The sequence below is a fragment of the Phalangium opilio genome, unplaced genomic scaffold (genome assembly GCF_054372755.1).
Source record: "Phalangium opilio isolate 3A_F unplaced genomic scaffold, DU_Popi_V2 ptg000070l_1, whole genome shotgun sequence".
Classification (NCBI taxonomy): Eukaryota; Metazoa; Arthropoda; class Arachnida; order Opiliones; family Phalangiidae; genus Phalangium; species Phalangium opilio.
In genome coordinates this window covers 15,940,386-15,962,757 of record NW_028324182.1, presented here as the reverse complement: position 1 = coordinate 15,962,757, position 22,372 = coordinate 15,940,386, and the positions used below count along the sequence as shown (strand labels likewise).

The 22,372-nt window shown below is 38.3% G+C and overlaps 1 protein-coding gene across 4 annotated transcripts in view; it reads right to left on the bottom strand.

The window, feature by feature from the left end:
* The window catches only part of LOC149661988 (irregular chiasm C-roughest protein-like), a 189,720-nt gene that overhangs the window by 60,671 nt on the left and 106,677 nt on the right, over nucleotides 1-22,372 (bottom strand). For 3 of the 4 annotated variants that reach the window (XM_089843579.1, XM_089843575.1, XM_089843580.1), the window contains exon 5: nucleotides 12,783-12,886. The gene's annotated coding sequence lies outside the window, so the exon portion shown is untranslated. The remainder of the gene's footprint in view (nucleotides 1-12,782; nucleotides 12,887-22,372) is intronic. The other variant, XM_089843576.1, reaches the window with a different exon arrangement.

Genomic DNA, 22,372 nt, shown 5'->3' with positions numbered 1-22,372 from the left:
CATAATGATTGGAAAGAGAAAAAGAAGAAGAAGAAGAGACTAGCTTATCATCGAGGACAGCTTCACGATGATGGATTATGTAAAATAGCTAATCCAGTTTACCCTATAAGCAATAAAACTGACGGCCCTTGTTTTCGCGAAAGAGATGTACTAAATCCTATAGAGAAAACCTTTCTCTAACGCCCCCCCCCCTCCCTCTCTCCCAAAAAGATTGATGCTCGTCTAGAAGATTCGGAATATATTTAAGAAAACTCTGATCCATAAATTCTAATCTAAAAAAATAAGTCAGGATGCTAATAAGGTCTTGAGACTGTCCGGAATAAAGAAAAAAAAACTGAATGAATAATGAAACTTTGCAAGGACAAATTACGCATAGCGGCATTGAAATTTTTCAGGAAGAGAAAGTAAGGCTGGCGAAGATAGATAGAATGGATTAAGGTCAAAGTATCTCTTCTAACCAATCAAAACATCCGGATGACTGGTTGGCCCTTGCTATGACACCGCCATTAAGAAACGAGTAAAGCCGGGGAAACACGAATTAAAAGGTCACTCGGATCGACATCTTTTTCGCCAAACACGATTTTCTGATTGATTTCTTACTCAGATACCAAAGAAGAAGAAGAAGAAGAAAAAAAAGGCAAAGAAAGTAGAGAGAAAGAGGTATCGGAAAGAGGAAGGGGAGGGGGGAAGGTTCCATGGTCAAACCAGCGTTCGCGAATCCATCCAACTATGCACCAATGAAAACTAAAAGACGTTGTCCGTGTTCAGGGTTAGCAAGAAAACGATAAGGTTAGGGTCACATGTCCGCTTACTTAAAATAAACAAGATAGAATTAAGATTACGTAATATTAATAGATACGTGTGTTAGAGTTACTCTTAAAAACTATGTCTTAGCCAAGAATTCAGCGACGCCACAAAAGCCAAATTATTATTATGATACCAACTCTCCAAACGGGATCGTTACCATCTTGTATTTCGTGTATTTGATCTCAAGGCCACCCCAAACTTCGTTCTCATAAGCTATGTTATGTTTTCGCACACGCACCTAAAAAAGTGTGAGCGAGAAAGGACGTTATAGATTTACAGGGTTCGCGAGGAGGATAGAGCTGGGTAATAGCGATCTTTCGGACAGGAAAAGTCATTAAAGGCGATCCGATAATTGTGATCCGTACGCGGCTGGGCGAACTCTGAATTAGCCGTCGTACACCACCACCTGTCGGCAAAGTCATTCATTACTCGACGAAGCCTCTTTCGCGATTTATGGAGTTACCAGCGGCCGCGCGCGTCCAGCCAACGATTTCTCGACCAACTTACAGTTCAACCCTTTTATTCGCCTGGTCGACGAGTGGATCGCGAAAAGGGGCTAGCTATAGAAAACAGGAGGGAGGCCTTAGGAGTCGTTACACTTACACCCCCCTCACCCCAAGGAAACGTTCATCTTTTATCGGCTTCTAATAATTGATGTTACCATCGGCGTCCCAGCTCTCTTAACTCTCTTTTCCAACTCTTACTTCCAAGACATTCGGGAACTGGAAGATGTGATAGAAACTATACGGTTTTTGCCCACTTAAAGGGTTTAGCTTTCGTTTACAACTTCCGTTAGTAAATCGGGTTATGGGAAATTGAGAGCAGCGCGCCGGAATTCTGCCGCCTAGATAAACGTCAAATGTTTTAAACTGCGTAAATAGGAATATTGGATTAAGCCTTTGTAGGCCGGATGCCTATATATATTCAGACGGTAAATGAATAACAAACGCGAAGCTTTCCGAGCGATTGAAATAATTAAAATCGGTCGAAATAAATGGGGCTTGTTACCAAAATTTGCGGCAATATTAACGTTTTCGACAGAAATAAACCATTTTCTTTCACCCATAACGAAAAATAAAATAAAATGGAACATAAAGGGAAAAAGAATATAATACGATAACGCGATTAACAAGAATATATTAAATTAGCCAAACAATTACAGTCTAATTCTTTTATAGCTGACATAAAGAATCTTTTCGCCGCTTAGAAAGAAGTAGAGAAAAAAGAATCGGGAAGAGAATTTCCTTTGAAAGTGTCACGTGACCCTGCCTGGGTTAGAATTACAGAGTCTTTTCTTTTAATAAAAGATGAAGAAAGGAAACAAGAAAAAAAGATATTCTTTCGTCTATTCCGTGAATGGAAGCTAGCGTATAATTAAATTCATAAGAAATTTATTGTCGCTACATTAAATTAAAATACGAGTGGAATAAAGAGTGCATCTTAATTAAATTATTAAGTTTTTACAGCCAATTAAATTTATACCGAGTAAGATTTAATAAAGTGAACGAAACCTCAAGATGAAATAAAAATGGAGGAATATTGAAAATATCTTTCTGAAATCGAATCTAAGGAGGTCGAGGACCCCGTGTTTATTCTAGCAAAAGGGCCAAGGAGCAAAAATTAGGCCTCTTTTTCCGGATAGAATAGGGTCCACATTATGGCTTATATATATAGTATTACGGTGCCCTTACCAGTGCAAGGGGCCAGTTACGCATGCTCGGAAAAGATAGGGCAAAGCCACAGCCATTTGTACGGCTCATTACCGAAAACCCATTTCATGCTCACGCACTACATACGATGAGACAGCGCGAGCTAGGCCTTGCTTTTTACGTACTATAGAGAAAGGAAGGGCCCCCAAAACGCTACTTCTCTCCCAGTTTTCTACGATGCATGAAAAGTGTTTTCTACGTTAGAATATTTCTTTAAAAGCACGCTTGGTGAAACATTGTTTTGAATACGTCGTCCACCTACGTGAGGGAACCTTAACGTCGTTGGCATCACATCGTGACACGCGCTAGACATCAACTAAAAATTTTTAAAATTCGCGTATTCGTTGCATTGGCTCACTAATACGCGTGCGTGGTCGGTATCGTTGGTTTAACCAGTCAAATTAATACTTTGGGAGAAGCTTACATTAAGGGGCAAAATACTTAATGTATTTTCTACGAGCGCCTGTAGAAATGTTTACCCGCAGTACACCAGTGTATACATAGAAATCTAACAAGTTGGAATGGTTGTTTTTCTTCTGAAAATTGTTTTGAGGGAAACTGAAAAAGTACACATTTGGGGAGGGTCACGACCCTGTTAAGGAGTGTAGGAGCGACAAGGTTAATTGGTCATTTTGACCGCAGACAGTGGGAGCGTCTAACGACTAGCCATTTCGGAATAAACTCTTGGAAGTGTCCTTCGGGACAATAAGGATGAGAGAAGAAGCACCAGCCAGAAAAAGACAAAAAAGGAGGGCCAACAGAGAGGAGGGAGGATAATAAAAGCAATCTACTCGCTTGGCACCTCTCTAAAAACTCACCCAAAGTACGTCCGTAGTCACGTTTCACCAGTTGGACATTGAGTCGAACGTGGCGTGTTAGCGAGAAGATTCTATTGTATTGGTATACCGTAATGCCGAGGCTTAGTATTTTTCCCTTGACAAAGACTACGAAAGAAAAACGAACCGCTTCTCAAAACATAGGATAAAGAGTAAGACGCATTTCCGGGAAAACTCCAAGAGGGAGTCGTAATTAGAATTTCCACCGGAATAACCCTAGATTTAATCCTAGGAAATTTAACTTCCGGATTTTGATCTTACTGAATAGAAACCTAACTAGAGAACTACCAGTTGATTTACGCCTATTGTAAGGCTAATGAAATAGACGAGGTAAATGAAGTAGTTATAGCTATCCAAGATGGTTGCCACCCTCAAGATGGCTGCCAACCACGTTTCAACCTTTAACTCTCTACCAAAACAAGTTTTGGAGGTCTTAAGATGTGTTATAAGCCCCTTCCAGATATTTTAGTGACAAAATGTAAATTCTTTCTCGTCGATACGCTATAAACTTGATCAACTAAGGCACTTACGTAGTCCCGCGATTCCTGGAAAAAGAAGGAGCCCAAGCAAGGAAGGGGGGAGATGGAATCGAATTCATGGACAATGGTACATTATACCATAGATATATAAAAGCGTCAGTGGCAATGCCTTAAGGCCTTTGGGAGGAGTCGGGCGATGAAGCGTTACTGATCAACGAACGAAGGCCGGTCACGTTCGGTTGGGGAAAATCGGCGGGGTCAAGCCTGGTAGGCCCGGTAAGAGTTGGGGCAAACCTTAGGCACGTAAAGGTCCCCTCAATAGCCGCTATGGGCGCTTCCCACTATACCTAACACTAGCCCTAAAGAAGAAGAGCCAGAAAAGAGTTTTAGTCGTCGAGAAGAGAGAGGACTTCCCGAGAGATTTAGAGCGGCACACAGACGAATGCGTTTAGAGACCATGAACGGAGCCCATGAATACCAATAACTTCTCTATAGAAAGAAAACCTTCCCACGAGATAGAAAACGCTTATAGAGAAAATCATTCCCCGGTTTCCTCTCTATTCTTTCGACTCTTTTTCCATCATAAATATAAAAAGAAATAATAAAAAGGTCCCGGCCGTTGATATTCAATATGGACTATTCCCTTCCGAATTATAAGTATGATAGCCTACGCCTTTTCAAATGTTGCCAAAATAAACTTGTTCAATATGATTGCAAAGGTAGCGTGGCGCACGATTGAAATAACCCCATGCAGTAGGAAAGATCAAGGGATAAATGTTGGCTCAAAGATAAAAGGGGCGAATATAACTCGAAAGAATTTTAAGAAATTGCCTTTGTTTTAGATTGAAGCGTATTCGCCCCCCCCCCTATATGTCTATAAAGTCAAAGATGAAGCGTTAGGCAAGTAGATTGGTCAACGCAGTGATAAAGTCGATTATATGGTATATGGAATGGTGCCAACTTGTCCACTACCCAAAAGTGTCACCGCCATTAATGAACATTAACCCTTTCAACCCTAAAAGACTATTTTTAGTCGATGCTGCCGGAGGGTGGCGCTTCGTTGCAGCTGTTATCGCGTCATCAATCCCCTCTTTAAGATTACATAGAGACCGAATGATGCCACACTTCCGTCTAAACTAAACTATCTTCCAAAGATATCAGTAAATTTGTACCAAATTCTATTGGAATTTTTTTTCTTTCTTTTAAATCGCTATTGGACCAAATGAATAGACCAAAATAAAAATACTTCACTAAGAAATAGGCTTAACTAATTGCGCTAAAAATAATCGGTTACATCAAAAAACATTTCTAAACAACCATATATACTCGCATGCAATATATCTTAAAAAGGAACGGTATTTAGGTCATCATAATTTGCAAAAATATTTTTATATTGTAAAAGCTAGGGTTTCTAGGAAACGAGGAAGGCAATTATCTCGTGTACGAGGAAACTGTACGTTGTATATCCTAATAATCCTACGCGAAAACAGCCCACTCTATCGATCGTGAAATAAAATGATTTGATAGGTAATGCATTTTCTTTTTTTTTGCTATTTTATCATTCATTCGCTTTCTCCCTCGATATATTTTTGTCCCCTTTGAGCTCCGCAGTCCTTTCCCGATAGTTTACCACCGTATCATCCTCCTCTTTGGAAAAACGAACAAGCAAAATAAAAGCCAGAGAGGAGAGGAGAAAAAGGCAATGGAAAATCCGATATCCGAACAAACTCCGTATACCACGCATTGCCTCATTTCAGGATAGAAATTCAGCAACGAGATTCGAATGTCATATTTTTAAGAAACAGCTGCGGGGAAGATTATTACGTATTGCAAATTCAGCGTGAAACGAACTGGTTTTATCGATTTGCCCTCGCATTTGCCGGCTCGTGTAAAAAGTCACCAAATTCTTCAATGACAATATTTACATGTTATCAGATGGAGAATCAAACATACGCTTCTCCTATTCGATCGCGACGCCAAATATTCCTCCCTTTTCAACCCAGTCTTCTTTCCTAATGCAAAAGGAGTAACGTTACATCCTAGGCTCAAATATCGTCTAACTTTCCAAATAAAATTAAGATTTATTTCAACATCATCCCGTATCGTATCTTTACAAAAAGATTTAACTTTGAAAAGGTTAGAAAGATTTCCATGGCTTAATCCGAATATTTCCCAACAATTAATCTGGCTGGATTTCATGGAAATCATGGCGTCAATACGAGATGTAAAGGGTGAAAAAAATTCAAAGAACATTTTCTATACTTCTTAGAAACGATATAAGAGAGCAAAAACATCTCGCGTGGAATCTCTTTCGCCCCTTTTTACGCGTAGAAGTGACGGCTGCATTATCCCGTAGAAGAAAAAAAAGGCGATTTTTCGCGGCACATTCATCACGCGGATAGACACGAAAGCGAAACGCGGACGGCTCGAGCCGCACCATCCGAGAGCATCACGCGCTCCTGCAAGAGCAGAAACGATGAAGAAAGAGAGGAGAGAGAGAGAAGAGGAAGAGGAAGAGAAGCGGTTTCAAAAGCTCGAGATATGAAAAGAGCCGAAATCTTTGGCGTCCCTCGAGTATACAGTCGTGCATGCACGCGCCTCCTTCACCATCGTCTCGAGGATAAACAAGAAGTTTTTCGCTCGCGGATCAAAATATATGAAAAACATTCGAGACGAACAAGGTAAGGAATATCTTCCCCATCCTCCCCGCGTCCCCGTCCCCTGCCAGCCTTCATCCCTAACACTCGTTCCTTCATCCGCGGAATTGAACTAGCGCCGCAAGAAAAATAGCATCTGGAATTGTCAGTTTTAGAAAATGGGTAGAAAGTAGAAGAAGGAATAGATAGAGGCGGAATACAACCACCATTTTCACCGAAATATATATTTCCGGAGAAACGAAAAGATATTAAAATAGTTTCAACTGCAACGAATTGAATATTTCCCCTCGTTTTAAATTGAGTTTTCGATACGCGAATACGAGGTTAAAGATCATATCAAATTCAATGGCAAATTAGAAGAGTTTAACCGAAAAACGTTGTACATGAATTATTAACCGAGTAGTTGTTAATTATCGACCTAATTAATTAAACATTTCAATGCTCGACTTCCGACTTAAACCTTTGCCTCAAACAACGTTGAAATTAAGAATACAGAAGGTTAAATGGTAACAAAGAGGCGGGAATTGTTCAGAAACGTTTTACGCCTTTCCTCTTTTCGATCCGCAAACTTTTCTCTCTCTCTCGCTCCGTGTCTCGAGTCTTTTGGTCTCACCGTCTATTGTTCGAGGGCGGACAGTCTAGAGAGTCTTTGTCAGTCGTCGCTGTCCGAGGGTTGCTAAGCAACTGGCCGGACGAAGAGTCCCCGGAGAGGGACTGACACCGAGCAAGAAGGAAGGATAGCGAATAAAAAGACTAGTCGGAGGGTAAAACTGGGCCAAGAGAAGCGGAAAAAGGATAAAAGGAGGATGGAGAAACGGAGAGAGACTTTAAAAAGACGAAAAGTCGTCCCCTTCTTTATCGGAAGAATTCGCGGTATGTTGGCTAAGTGGCCCGAGCTAAATTGACTCTTCTCGCTAGCCTAAACCTCTTATTATTGTCACGCGTATTGCAAACTGACCCCAAAACCAAATTTAAAGAAAGACATATTTATTCCTCCAATGTTTCGAATTTTATTTTTCTCTTTTAACGCTTCTTTTGAACGCAAGCGATAAATTCAAAAAAGAAGTGTCCCATTGGCCCTAATTTTTCAATTAAACTGTTAAAAATTCGGTTCAAAACAAAATCACACGCGTGGACTGTTTTTGAAATGTTACTGATAATGCTTTGGAAAAAAAATCGCTCTTAATCAATTAACCGACTCTGATTTTATCTCAGGGGGAGGTGGAAAAGCCAAAACGCGCGAAGTTATATCCCTTTCGCGATTTCCTTTCAAATGCTCGAACCGTTGATCCTTCCATCCCATCCAAAGTAGTAAATGAGAGCTGGAAAAGATACAGAGCAGAGCGACTAAAAGACTCAGTGGTTGTCGGTTGGAAAAAGGCAACTCAACTAATTAAAAAACCGTATTTACGATGAAGAGAATCGCGGCGGAGAAGTCCAAGAGCGGGATGAATAGGAAGAAAAAGAGAGGAGGGAGGATAGAAGAAGAAGAAAAAAAAAAACCGCATTGGAAGACATCAAACCAGTTTCAGCCGTCAAGCAGCGGATTCCCGCAAAAAGATTGTCCTAAGGGAGTTGGCAGCCTAATTTCTCTAAATGGCAATCGGATTTCTTCACGGACTGTCTCTTTCGCTCCTCATTCCCATCCCAACTGTATACACACCATCCGCGTAAAACCGATGTAATAAGGTTAAAGGCTCAAGAGGATCAGTTTCCAAGATTCCCTTTTAACCGTTTATCCCTTATTCCCCTAATTCATTTCATTACCTTACAATGAACGGATAATATACTTCCATCACTAACCCTCTTTGGGACTAGCTATCCTCTCTATGTAAATAAGGTTTTCACGCAACGCTAATTCCCTTAGATCCTTCTATTTTATTTCCAAGGCTAACGAACTGTACGTGTTAAGGTCGGGCTGTACCGTTACAAAACGTACAGTACCCAAAAGCCTATGTTTGACCCAAATTCATTGGCTATCTTTGGTGAAAACCCAAATAATCATCAAAAAATACAGAAGCGATTTTTTTAACAACCCAATCAAACTGAAAAATAAAAAAGAAGGAAAAAAGTAATTGGGAATTTGGTGCAACTGGAAACCTGGGTCGATAAAAGCGAAAAACCAGCTGAATTTTTTTACTCGTCTCTTTTCTTTTACTTAATTAGCTTCCATCAAAAAATAAACCATCCCTTATCTCGACACCAAATTTTATTTTATAAATTTATGACTGCAATTATTGAAAAGATTTTAAACTTTTTTTTTATATTTTTTCATTTATTTATTCCAATTTTTACTGAACTGATTTGGATCCTGAAATTTTTTTGACGTAAGTAGTTACGACTGTACAGATAGACATCCATCCAAGATGGCGGCCAACCCAAAGTGTTTTTTATGACAAAATATTACCCATCACGCTTTATACTAGGCTTGGACGTTGACAAAGTCACAAATTGAATCTTTTCTACTGTATATTTATTTCCCCCCCCCCCAAAACTATTTTATTTCCTAGAGGGATTTCGGAAGCTCCAAATACAATAGAGCAAAAAATAGGACCAATATCAGGTTGAAAAATAAGAAAAGATATATATACAAATACGTTCAATCTAAGATACATATAGTATTGAAAAAGGAAAAACTAAACCAAATGCGGATAGTTGAAACTGCACGAGAGAGAGAGAGAGAGAGAAAAAAAAGATAAGTTCTTGAGCAGAAACGCGTTCACTTCACTTTCAGTGTTTGGAAGACTAGAAAGATTCGGAAGAAGTACGAAGTGAAAAAAGAAGGAGAAGAAGAGGAAGAAGAATGAAAAGCTGAACGTTTTTCTTTCTCTTTTTCGATAGGGCTTCACACCTCCACCCTTTTATAAACCTTCTTATCAACCTCATCTGGACTCCAAAGATAAAGAATTTCTTTCTAGGGTTTTTTTTTTTCTTTTCTTACAGCACTGAAGTTTCAATGTGTATTTTTTCTCGCTCTCTCGTATCTTCTATATACGAACATCGAACTCAGGAATCTTTTAGAAATAAAAGATTTAACTGCGAGGATTCTACCTTGATTTCAATCGCATCGTACTGGTTGTTATAGACCATTTTCTATAACCGTACCATAAATACCTTAATAACAATAAATATGACACTAACAAAGAATTTAATTGAGTTTCATAATTATTGTTATACGTTATAAACTCTATCCCGTAATTTTTTTACAGCTTTAAGATAATTTTAGGCGTAAGATTTGAATGTCAAATATTGGGATAACCGTTTGACGATGAAATAAGATATAAACTGAATTGAAGGTGATCAATTAGTGATTTTGTGTAATGTCCCTTGTTAAAATGAAACGTTTTAAAATAGCTATATTCTAAATATTTGCATACTTATTAAGAGTCAATAGAGTTAAGTGCAAAATTGTGTAAATGCTTAAAAATTTTAGGGCCCCTAGGTATCGCTCGAAAAGAAAATTCACTGAATGTGCGATGCCTGGATTTTAATGGATTTTCGAAAGCGGGACGAGATCGAGAGTTTAAATTTAAACTAATATTGAATCCAATAGGTAGCGAGAGGTACAAAAAATTAACGTCTCTTGTCGTTTAGTAACACGAACTTTCGCTCTCATTTTAAAGCAAAACTCGCTTTTCAAAAGAAAGAGGAAGAAGAAAGATTGGCAGGACTGTAATAAATTTTCATTTCAATCCAAGAAAAATTATCTTCGATATAAGAGTAGCTTGGCGGGCGTGCTAACCGTGATAAAGTACTAAAACTCTAACCCGTTCCTTCCTTTGGAAACCCTTCCCCCCCTTACACCCAATCTTTTTTAATCCGTAAGGTTTGTAAGAGACTTTAGAGGATGGCTTCGCGGGAAACTGCGTCAATCCCTTGCTATTTCAATCTCTAGAGACTTTCATTTAATTTGAGAGCGAAAGAGAAAAATCTTCCTTGGAAAAAGGAATTTTCAAGTAGCGCCCGGGCTGGCTTCACTTCAAACTGGGAATTCGTTAACTTCAAGTTCCTTTTATTACTAACTCCACCTTACGTTGAAATTTTTGTGTTTTTCGAGGTCGCGCCTTATTTACTTCAAATCCAAAAAGAGATTTAATTCATGCATAAATTATATTTAAAAATTAAGACTTTACAAATTTCCATTTTAACCCAAATCACAATGAGAATTTTGGGAAAAGAATTTTAATTAAATTTAAATTTTCGAATAGAATAATTCCCCCTTAACTAAGAAAGAGTTTCGATAAATAATTAAAAATTTTCATTATATTACTGTGTGGATTACGCAAACATGTAAAACGCAAAAACTACGATTGATCTCTATATTTAAGGAGGTTTAAGTTTCAAAAAGTGAAATATTTTCGGTTTGGACTACACCAAAACTTGAAAACATCGATGGTTCTTTGAATGTCTGCTTCAAAATGGACCGAAAACGACTGGAAGTAGTATTTTATATCAAGAAGTATATCGATAATGCACTTCGTAAAGGTCAAAAAGGAAAGTGTTTTACGTATATGCCCTGATATAAAGTCGACGTCAGATGAATAATAAAAACAGAATAAAATAAGATTCCTTAAAAGTTCGGAAGTATAAAGAAGCCAGTATAGCCGGATCGTAAGCAAAATGTACCAACCAAACTATATATGGATTCAACATTTCAGGTTAGCTTTTTATACCTTTTATACATCTTTTCCCCGTGCTTGGAATTCAATATTTATATACAAACGGAAACTAAAACAGAGAAAATATTTCGGGAGAAAAATAGACGTAAATAAGGAGCTGGATTTTCGAACGTCAGCTTTACCAACATCCCATACGATGGGAAAAAAGAACCACCACCAATCCCGAGTTTCCTTCCGATTCTTATATTCCAAACATACTCGGAGGCAATTTTAAATTCAAACTAGACTTAAGATAGCCCCGGTGGAAGAAAAGCGTAGCTAGGGTTCAAAAACCGTTGTCGTAGCAAAGGCAAATAGACAAAACAGAATGTGAGTAAGAAAGTAAAGTACCTAGGACAGTGGTAGATACAGGAATCCCGGCATTTGAATTTTTAAACGATGCCATGTCTATTTCAAAATGATGTTATTTCATTTTAAAATATATCGTCCAAAGGCAGATGCACCGCTTCTCTTTTCAACTGTATATTTCTGATAAAGTCTAGCTACACCGGAATAGAGAGTATATTCTCCCCTTCCAAAAAGGTCTTTAAGAGACTATTTGCCAAAAATTTATACTGCAACGGACGTGGCGGGTGAAAAAAAAAGCTGTAAATTCTGGAAGTCCAACACTAGATCATAGCGGACGCGGACTATGGCATGGCATGACAAAAAAATGGAATTTCTTCTTTTTCCTGGGCAAGTGACGTATTACGAGGTAGGAAAAGAGGATGGTCATAAGAAGTGATCGCTCAATATAACAAGCTCATGAAAAATTCAAAACCGCCAACCATGGTTGGTGCCTGGTAGGGGATAAAGCGCGTATAGTTCAAAGGCGGGAAAAATTCGGCAGTGCTGAACAAAACCTTAAGGCAGACCCTACGTATACACAAAGACGCGAGAGACCTGTTTCTGCGCTTACAAGTAAAAATGTATAGTCCAATACATACATTTCGAAGTTAAGTTCAAATTCTAGAGTCTATCTTTTGAAGGTCCAATATGTAAAAGAGAAAAGAAGCTTATCCTAGTTATTCTCAGGGTTGATGTCCCCTTATAAAGTACATACACGCGTTCATAAGTTCCGCATTAATGCTACCAAAGGTTTAACACGGTATTTTTCCGACACTTTATCAACCCTTTCCCGCATTTATTCTTAATTCACGGTTTTTCCATGGATGGAAGAAATATGGGAATTACCCCAAAACCCTGTCTATCCTTTCCCTCCTATCCAGAACCCAATTTCGGAGTTGTAAACTATAAAAAAATGGTTGGATGACACGAATAACAGACTTATAAGCTAGTACGGAGAAGAAAAAAAAAAGAGTTTCTTCAAGCTACTCATGAATATTTAACTGATATACGTAACGTTTGATTCGGGGATAAACGCGTTGTCATTCAATCAAAGGGGAAAATATTGAAACACTCAGTTGAATCCGTATTCGCGGTTGACTTGAATTAACTCATTGTATGGTTAAGAAGCGAGTCTTTGGATGAATAAAAAAAATAACTTTTTAAGACCTTCTATTTTCATAAGGAATATCTCGACTTATAACAGGGAGGGCGTTACTTGGTTCTTATAAAAAAAACGCGCGCGATATGTCAAAATGGATGACGGCGAAGAAATAAGGTTTTTACTTACGGCAAATTCACTTCAGGATAGCTTGTCACACTCCTCCCTAAGAAGGGCCGCACCAAGACGAACCCAAACACAACAGGCAAGACTAGGATGCGCTCCTTAAGACCCTAAAAAGAAAATATATTTATAAAAAAGGTTAGTTTTGTCAATCTTTTACTCATAAAATATGAAAGTTCTTTTGGGAGCTTTGGGAAATGAACCTTAATTGGAGGAATTTTGATTAGATTGTATCTGATACAGCTAGCTTAATAATTCAGGGCTTTCATTTAACCCTTTTTTCCGCCTGAAGGAAAATGAACTAGTTTTTTTTTCTTCTAAAATAAGTATTCATAAGAAAGAAGATCGGATTTAAGGTGAAATCGCGATAGTAATAAAATTCTTTTAATAAATGCAACGGTTTAAGTTAGAATTACACCTCATTAAAATTAATGATACCTGGATAGCAGAATCGTAGAAACTTAGATATTTATGTACAACTTTAAACGTGTCCTTAAAGAGGAAGTAGAAAATTTATGCTAAATTCCATTAGTTTGTTTCTGTCTAAATAATTCAAACTCGGGCTTTTAATTTTACTAGCGTACGATAAATGACACCAATTTTCCATTAATCTATAATAGATACTATAGAACTTTGGCTTTCATATTTTTACGAGCAAATAACCAATCATTTTTAAACGCCCCCAAGTACTGTAAGGAGCTTTGACAATTTTTAATAAAATAAAAAAAAGGCCTTTCGCATAATAGAAGCCTAAAAAGGACGATCGGTTCGATACTCCTTTAAAAAGGAAGGTGTTAGAAATAGGGTCAATTTCCGCGCCATACGCTAAAGGATAAAAGAGAGTTGATGCAAATGATGATGACCGTTTAGAAGAGAATTCTAGTGCAAAAAGGGAAGATAGGTAACCCTTCCTGACTAGCTAGCTCCCTTGGAATGGAAGCAAATTTCGGTAATAGAAAAATGTTCATTACTTTTAGTAATTTACATTTTTAACTCGGAAGTGGAAAAGAGAATTGAAAGAAAAAATTAATAGCGGAAACAAAATTATACCAAATATGAGTATATGGGTTGTCAATTTATCACCAAGAAAAATATATATATATATATTTATAGCCAATTTATAAGTTTTCCAATTTTATATGAAATCATGCATACTTCGAGATAAATTGGGTGCTCTTTTGAAAAACTTTACGGGCTTGTAATATAATTTAGAAATTCGCGAGTACTACAATTTCATACGCTTACGTGAACAACTTTTGACCAACAATAAATAAAAGGAATAGGGAAGCAAATAGGGAAGCTTATATTTGCGGGAAATAAAGGATTAGGCTTACATAGTTATAAATATAGAATCTATAGGTCGAAGTGGTCAAGCGTAAATCATGGCGTGACAACTACTCGAGGATTATTGTAAGTCCTCCTTCATTCTTATATAAGGGTTAGGCCTTGGTTCCGCAAAAAGAATAGAAAAAAAAAGATGAGAAAGAGAAAAGGACCATCACGGTATTAGAGATAAATAGCCTAGGGTTATCCCTAGCGCGAAATATTACTGTAGTAAGACAATGATTCCAAATATGATCCGAAAGAGTGTTCCCCGCGCCGAAATAATAGAGGAAAAACTATCGTCTTATAGTATATAGGCTCGGGGGTAAGTTGGGGGTGCGCTATACAGCTTGTTTGACGAAAAATAAGGTGGAAGAAGGCAGCAGAGCGGGCCAACTAATGCCCCGGATTTAATCGAGGCTGCCCCTGGATGATCGATGCCGCGACCAAAGAAAGAAAACGCGAGAGTAAGAGGACAGAGCCATTTAGATCTTGGCGGGGGTATGTCGAACAGTCTCATCTTACCATTCCTCTTCCTACAGTGTTCCTAACAATAACCCTCCCATGAATACAAACTAAAACTTTAGATAGATATATTGGCTGTAAAAATTGTACCTGTAGTTTCGCACCAGAATAGGTGTCATTTTTATACGATATATAAAGGTGACCCTAAAGTTATTATCAACGCTGGCACAACAGGATAGTAAAGTAGCTCAATATTCATGGGAAAAATATTATAAATTCATGTCGCTACAATTCTTTTCTCTCCGTCCATCCTAGCCCCCCCCCCCTTTTTCGTTTCGGTTCGTCTCATTCATCGCGATGGATTCCGATCCATACCACATACATCTCGAACTATACAGAACATGCAAGGCAAACCTTCTCTGAGCTAATACAAGGGAAGGCGGGCGGATGAAATACGCTTAATGACGTCACCCGGTCAAGACTCTACTTGCGAATTAACCGGTTTCATTGCTTCTATACGAAGAAACGAGGAATTGAGACGAACTATTCTCGATGGCGACGCCTTGATGCTTAAAGCCTCAAAAGGGAAATAAGGAGAAAGAAATTCGCTCCCGAAGAAACCTTTGTTATAATAAGAAGAAATCGAGATGGGAGAGTGAGTAACGCCAGTACAGCATGCAGTGAAAAAGCGCTATACCGCAATAAACAAAGCCCAGTGGAACTAGAGGCGTTTTTCCGTTGTAATTCGCAATGGGAAAACCAACCAGTCCACTAATTTTATTTTGAAAATCCCAGAAGAATTGGTTGGAATCGGTAGCGAGGAGATGAAGGAAGAGAAAAAACTAACTAAGGTAGAAGGGCAGAGAGGAGCTGCTATCTGACAAGTTTATAAGCGGATTTAGCTAAAGCTACGGTTATTTACTAGCAATAAAGTAGACTTTGTTCAGCCATGGTTTTGGGCCCAAATCCTAGTATAGATGAATAAGAGATCAATGTGTTTCGTTCTACACACCCATAATCCTTATAAAAATAAATCGTAAATAAGATAAGGTGGATTACTTTTTCAAATATGTGGATGGCGTTGAACGAATGGAATTGAATCATCAAATATTTTGAATTAAGAACTACGCTATCTAACCGAGTTTTAGGTTATAATAAAATAAACGAAGGAAACTGCGTTCGTTTTCCATCTTTAATGCTCCCCCCAAAAATATGACCAAGAATGAAGAAAAAAATAAATAAAGCAGAAAAATTCAATAGGAAGACACTTTCCTTGGGTTATTTTTGCTAGGGGGCTCTTTGGTCCACGGCTCTAGGTTTCCCGCTGAGATTTGAACAATTTCCTTAGAAAGATTGCTTAAGGAACGAAGGAAAGGCTTTGCCGGTTGCCGAACTCGAGCGAGAATAAGAAAAGGAAAGGAGAGCGAGAGAGACAATCGACCACCCGTCGAGATATGAAACTTTTGTCCAAGCGGAGAAAATTCCCTATGCCCCCTTTTTTCTGCGCAATTTCATGGCCTAAATTAAATCTGTAGAGAGTAGAAGAGAACAACAAAGCTCCGAGAGAGAAAGTCGTACGCTTCCGCGGGCCTAAACGGAATGAAAAGGCCGCTTAGAGAGTTTCTCTTTCCTGGAAAAGGAAAGGAAAAAAAAGGAAAGGGGATCGAGCAACCAGAGCCGACGGGAAAAATTAGACTTTTTCTCTCTCTCTCTCTATCCCGAATCTCCCTTTCGACTCTTTTTAAAGCGCCCCCTCCCCCATCTTCTCCTTTTATTCCTTATTGCCTAGCTCTCTTTTTCCCCGGGCCGGTTCAATCTAGAACTGAACCGAGAAATGCTTGTTTAAATTAATGATTTCGAGGTCTTTTTTATTTCACTTTTTAAATGGAAAGTTCGCCTTTTCAGAATCGGTTTGGCGTATAAATGAATCTTTTAGCCAAAAATTTGGGAGGAAGGAAAAAAAGGAAGGGGGGGAATTCAATTCAGGGCCCCATATAGAAAAAGACTTCAACCGCACGATGATGGAGCCGAAAGAAACCCCCAAGAAATTTCTTATTGACCAATTATCGAGTCTCGAGTAAAAAGAAAAATTAATGAAATTATTCTCTTTAAGAAAGTGCCTCCTTTAAACGAAAATTCAAAAGGATTCATCTATTAATAAAACTATTCTAAAAGGCCTAATAAAAATAAATTTTGAGGAGCTGGAAGTGGCTCATTTTGGTTTTAAAACAACCATACATTCAAAGATTCTGATAAAGGAAATTTCTTCATTTAATTTTATAATTAGAAGGAATTATATATTTTGGGTGTCTCAAACCCCTAAAGCCAAGAGTCAAAAAATGATACGAGATCACGTGATCAACTATGTTTCGCGCGCATATAAATCTGTCATACTGGTGGCTACGTGCGTTGGGTGAAAAGAAAAACGGAAGACAATCTTTAAAAGGGGCAAGGGGAGTTTGAGTCGATATTCTCAATATATTCTTATATATATAGAAGTTGAATCTAAACCTCTTGTAGGCCAACGTTTTGATATTGCCCGGGCTCAAGTCGTAGACGTTTAGGCTACAAATCAAATAGCCGTTTCAAGAACAACAGACGGTCGAAAATAGGAAACAAAAAGGGGGCCAGAAACAACTAAAAATATAAGGAAATAAAGCGAAGAGGAAGAAGCGAGAGTAAAGAAAATCGGCCAAAGAGAAAAGCGTCTATAACGTCAACGGGAAACTAAATTTATGATCGCTTCTTCTAGGCCTAACCTCGCTCCTTACTCTTTTTCCTCTCTCTCACAACTCGGCTCTTTTTGCCATTCTTTCTCTCTCTACCGATTACTCCAATCCGTTTCTCGGAGGCTGGTCTCCCTATTTTTCAACAAGGAATGTCAAACGGGTGGTTAAGGACCCTCAGCCCACAATCTTACCCAGCTCCTTTCTTTCTTTCCTATCGTCTTCTCTTCCTCAGGGTCCGGGAAGGGGGAGGCCTTAAAGGCGGGAAATGGGAGAGTACAAAGGAAGACGTAGAAAAGATGGTGGTGAATGATTGGGAAAAGCTTAGCCTCCTATTATACTTTGATATTTTTCTTTCCGCGGACGTAAAAGGGGTTTCGGGGTTCGCGATTTGTACTGTATAAGAAGTAATATAATTTTGACATTAGAGTTATCAATAATTGTTGCCGCGATATACTTGAATCATACGTCAATGTCTTACTCCTACAACCATTTAGTTTAGAAACTTCAAGAGGGGAAGCTACCATATAGGCGGTTTGAATCTAATGTATTTCCTACGAATGAATGAATGAATGAATGAATGAATGAATGAATGGATGGTTTATTGACCCTTTTGATTACAAATCCCTTTTGGAACAGGGAGGAACCCTCTAACGTGGGTTCACAGGTCCGAAAATAAAAAAAAAACTAAAACAAAGCATTAAATGTCGTACAATAAAAAAACACTAAATTAATATTTACACGTTACAAAGTCAACAAGAAAACTATTTACAATTATGTACAATGACAGCTGATCGACATATGATTCAATCCTTTAATAGGGCATGGGGCAGAGAAGGCGCAATTTCGCCCAATTGGCTAAAATACTTTTTGTGATAGTTATGACTTCCATATTCGGCCTATCCCCGAGAGATAGGCTATCCGCCAGGGTAATGGGCCCAAACCTCAGGTACGGGGCTCTTGCTTGTGCCAGGGCCGGACAAAACAGCACTACATGCTCGATGTCCTCTAAGACCTCCCCACAGAGAGGACAGCCGGCCACCTCCTTATCAAAAATGTGGGAAAGATGAGCGCCTGTAGAAATGTTTAACCCGCAATACATCCGCGTTCAGGGAGAAGCGAACCTTCAGGCTCATTGCAATGAGAACGATAAAAATACGATAAATACGAGTAATTGATCTATTATAATTTCGCAAATGAACTTCGTAATTAATTTTAATATAAGGATGCAATAATTTAAATATTAAATAACCGCGAACAAAATAAATTTTTATGTATTTAAATTTGGAAACATGATGGATTCATAGTAAAAACGAAGCTATTTAAATAGCTAAAAGGAGCATATATTTCGAACAAAAAGACTCCATTCAAGTTTCTAAAAAGATATTAACAAAATACACAGTAAGGTAATTAAAAGCCATGTCGCAAAAACTGAAAAAAAAAATTTATACCGAAATGAAAGGAATCAGATTCGATTATACCGGACTAATTTCAATATAAAATCAAAGCGAGAAAGCCGACACGAGAATTTTTTTTGAACATTTTGAAACAAAAGTGCTAATGGAGGACTACGGCAAAATAACTAAAGTTAAGTCGAGGAAGTAGCAGTGGTGCGTACGAGGGTGTAAAGTACAAAGTGCACTAGGCTATCTCATCCCTGTTAGATGATAGTTTGGAGGCAAGGAGAAAAACGTAAAAGAAAAAAGGAGAGAAAACTCTCATAGGCAGTTCAATGTAGCGAAGTAGAGTACACAAAGGAAGCAATGTTTAATTTTTAGGAGTAGAAGCGCGGCGTCGAGATGGTCGCGAGCTCAGTTTTGGGCTAACAAACTCTTGCTTAACTCTTTCACGCATTAAAAAAGAAGGGGAGAAGGGTGTAGGGCTAACGGGAGAGCGACTTTCATTACAGGCTACATTAATTTTTCGAACTCTCCCAGGACCAACGTTGCCGCGCGCGCGAGCTTGTATAAGCGAAAGAGCGCTTTTCAATTAGCCGCCAACCTCCTCGTCCTCCACACATCCTCTTCCCACTTTTCCCGCTCCTTTATGCATTAGAGAGCATCCCTTACATGGTTCCTACGAAATCTTGGAAAATAATTAGGCTGATTATGATATGTAAAGATTTTAAAATGTACTGTACGTCTCGTAATAATTTCAATGTGTTTTTATAATTCAAGAAAATATATAAATTATATTAAATTTTCTGTACAACAAATTCGATCCCAAGATGTTTACTAATAACAATATTTTTTAAAGATATTTAAATTTTTATTTTAAAAGTTTTTCCCCCCCTCCAAAAAATATTCCTTTTTTTTAAGATTTTCCCTGTTTTCCATGTTAGTATGAACCCTGTCCTCCATGGCACTCTACTCCCTTTTACGTATATCACCACTCGTAAATAAGCTTGAGCTTTTTCGGTTAGCTCTCTTTTACTTTTTTTTGCCCTGTATGCTCGCTTCACCATTGCTCTTTAAATAAATTAGATTATTAAGCCCATACTAGGAATAAAAAGCTGGCCGGGTTTGAGCAAACACGATGGTTTTAATCGTGAAAATACCCCTCTCTCCTTACTCCTTACTCCTTATTCCTTAAATATATACCAAAAATCAAGCCAAATTATCTTCACTTTGTATTATCTTTTAGGTCTTATCTAAGAAAATATTCAATAAAGGCAAAATGGGGCTACTTAAAAGGAGAATTTTTCTAGAGGCTTAATTAATCCATTAAATCAACAATATTACAGGCTACAACACGTGGTTAGTTTTATTTTAAATAAGACGGAAGAATAACTAGGCGTAAAGCACCGAGGTTGTAAACTAAACTATGGTCTACGTTTGACTTGTCGTTCCTAATGTCAAACAAGAGGAAAGAATTAGTTGACGAGGATTCAAAGGTGACCCATCTTTCCTCTCTAAAATACGGAAAGGTTAGGTCGAACATAACAACACAGGCATAAAAGACAAGATACAGTACAGGCGGGACAAGACAAGTCTCTATAAAGTTTACAATATGTTTCTTGTACGAGACTATTGAGGGTTCACCCTTGATTTTGTTAAAGAAAGAGTTTACAGAAAAGATGAAAGAAAGAACGACGTTTCAATCTTTCTTGCGGGGGCAAGCAAAGAAACGTAGCCTTCTTAGAAGGCGAGGCAATCGCGAATATAAGTTCCCACTTTTATCGCTCCTAAACGAAAGACATTAAGTAGTGAGTAAACAGGGGGCTCTTCTACTTAGATTTTAAAGCCCCTTTGGAGAAAGAGAAAAGACCCGGAAAAGGTTATAGGCAAACTTCCACGCCAAGCCCCTCTAGATCTCGTTTCCGCGGCGGCGGCAAAAACCTCAAAGAGAAACGAAACCAGCTAGCTGGATCTCTTCCGAATATGACTCCGGGGAATTATTGCCGAGAGAAGAAGATCTCATTTTCCTCCTTCATCCCGAGCTTCTCCTGTTTTCTTTTAATGTAATACTCTCTTTATTTAGTTTTTATTTCCTTAAAGAGAACATACATACGGCGAGCATCTCTAACCTTTTAAAGAAAGGAAAACGAGAAATAACAAAAAACCAAACGCTTTTATCTCCGCGTTAAATGGCTTTAAGGAGCTAGTTTGCCACGGAAGAAATAAATTCTAAGGCAAATTTATCATAAATCCAGGATAGGTCAGAGATTATCCCCTAATAAAATCGCGTGGGTGGAAAATTAGACCTCATCATCCAAGTTTATCTTATTCTACATCTCTGATCCCCTGAATCCTATTAATGGGATAAAGCTCTCTAGGCGTTGAAAATAAGGAGAATCGTATCTTCTCTCATAAAACCTCCAACGCATCAACTTCTTTCACCCACTTACTTTCTTACCCTCGCTTTCTCATTCTCCATCTTATTCGCGAGTTTAGTAGAAATGTTTTTCTTCCTTTCCCGCTCTCCCTTCCCTTTTCCATCACCTCATCCTTAAAAGGAAGCAAACCCAAGAACCCTTTCGCGCCTCGTAAATCCAAACCAGGTTGAGTTTCTTCTTATTTTCTTCCAAAGAAGTTAAAAAAATACTATGAACCAACTAACCTAAAGGGCCAAGAAATGATACATTAAATAACGAAGACTATTTTATGGGAATTCGTGATGAGGATCAAAAGGCCTTGTACGGAAAAATCTGACCATGCCATAGATCTGTAAATTTGAACTTTCGAAGACCATTCAAGCAAAGATGAACTAGTGTAACAACACTAAATAAATTATTGAATATATCCCACACCAAATATCAGGTTTTTGATGCAGAGAAACGAAACGAGGGTTTTATTCATTCAAAGGTAGGATGACTTTGAAACACCGCGAGGGGCCGGAAAAAAAGCAACCTCTTTTAGCTTACTTCCACTTGGCAAAAAAGGTATCTAGAGAGTGACTTTTTCTAAAGATGATCAAAACCGATTGCTGTGTAGCTACAGTGCACTTGGATTCAAGGAAGTAGAGACTTTATCGAGAAAGACCTATTTGGGGGTTGGAAGGAAGGGCGCTGGTAGAAGTTCAGGAAGCGTGGGTTCAGTTAGAAGGAAACGGATGGAGGACCGAGCGCGGTTGCCACCGCAGTACGCTCTTGTGATAATGAGCACGCGAGACTCGAATACGTGATGAAGTGGAACTTTATACGAAGGTCCGGGATTCTGGGTAGACAAATGGAAACCTAGCGAGCTTCGTCATTAATTCGATACAAATTTGAAAAGATTTCAGGACAAAAATTTAGACTGATTTCTACTTGAATTTAGTTGGTTGAACTTCTAGAAACTAAAATTAAAAATAATCTAAAGATTTTAAATTTGGGACACATATTTTCAAAACATCACGTCGTAACAACGACCGAAGTTAACGGAAATTATACGTTAGATAAATTTTTCACTACAGAATCGTAGCTCAGGACTTCCCTCGCTTTGTTTCCGTTAAGGGTGCGTCATGCGCCCTTCTGTTTTACCATAAACATCAGGATCAATAGTCCAGGGGGTCTAGAGCTTCTATAAGACCAGTAAAGGTAGGGTTGGCTTATATTCCTCCTATTATAACTATATGAACTTCTATTAAGGATATAGGCAACAC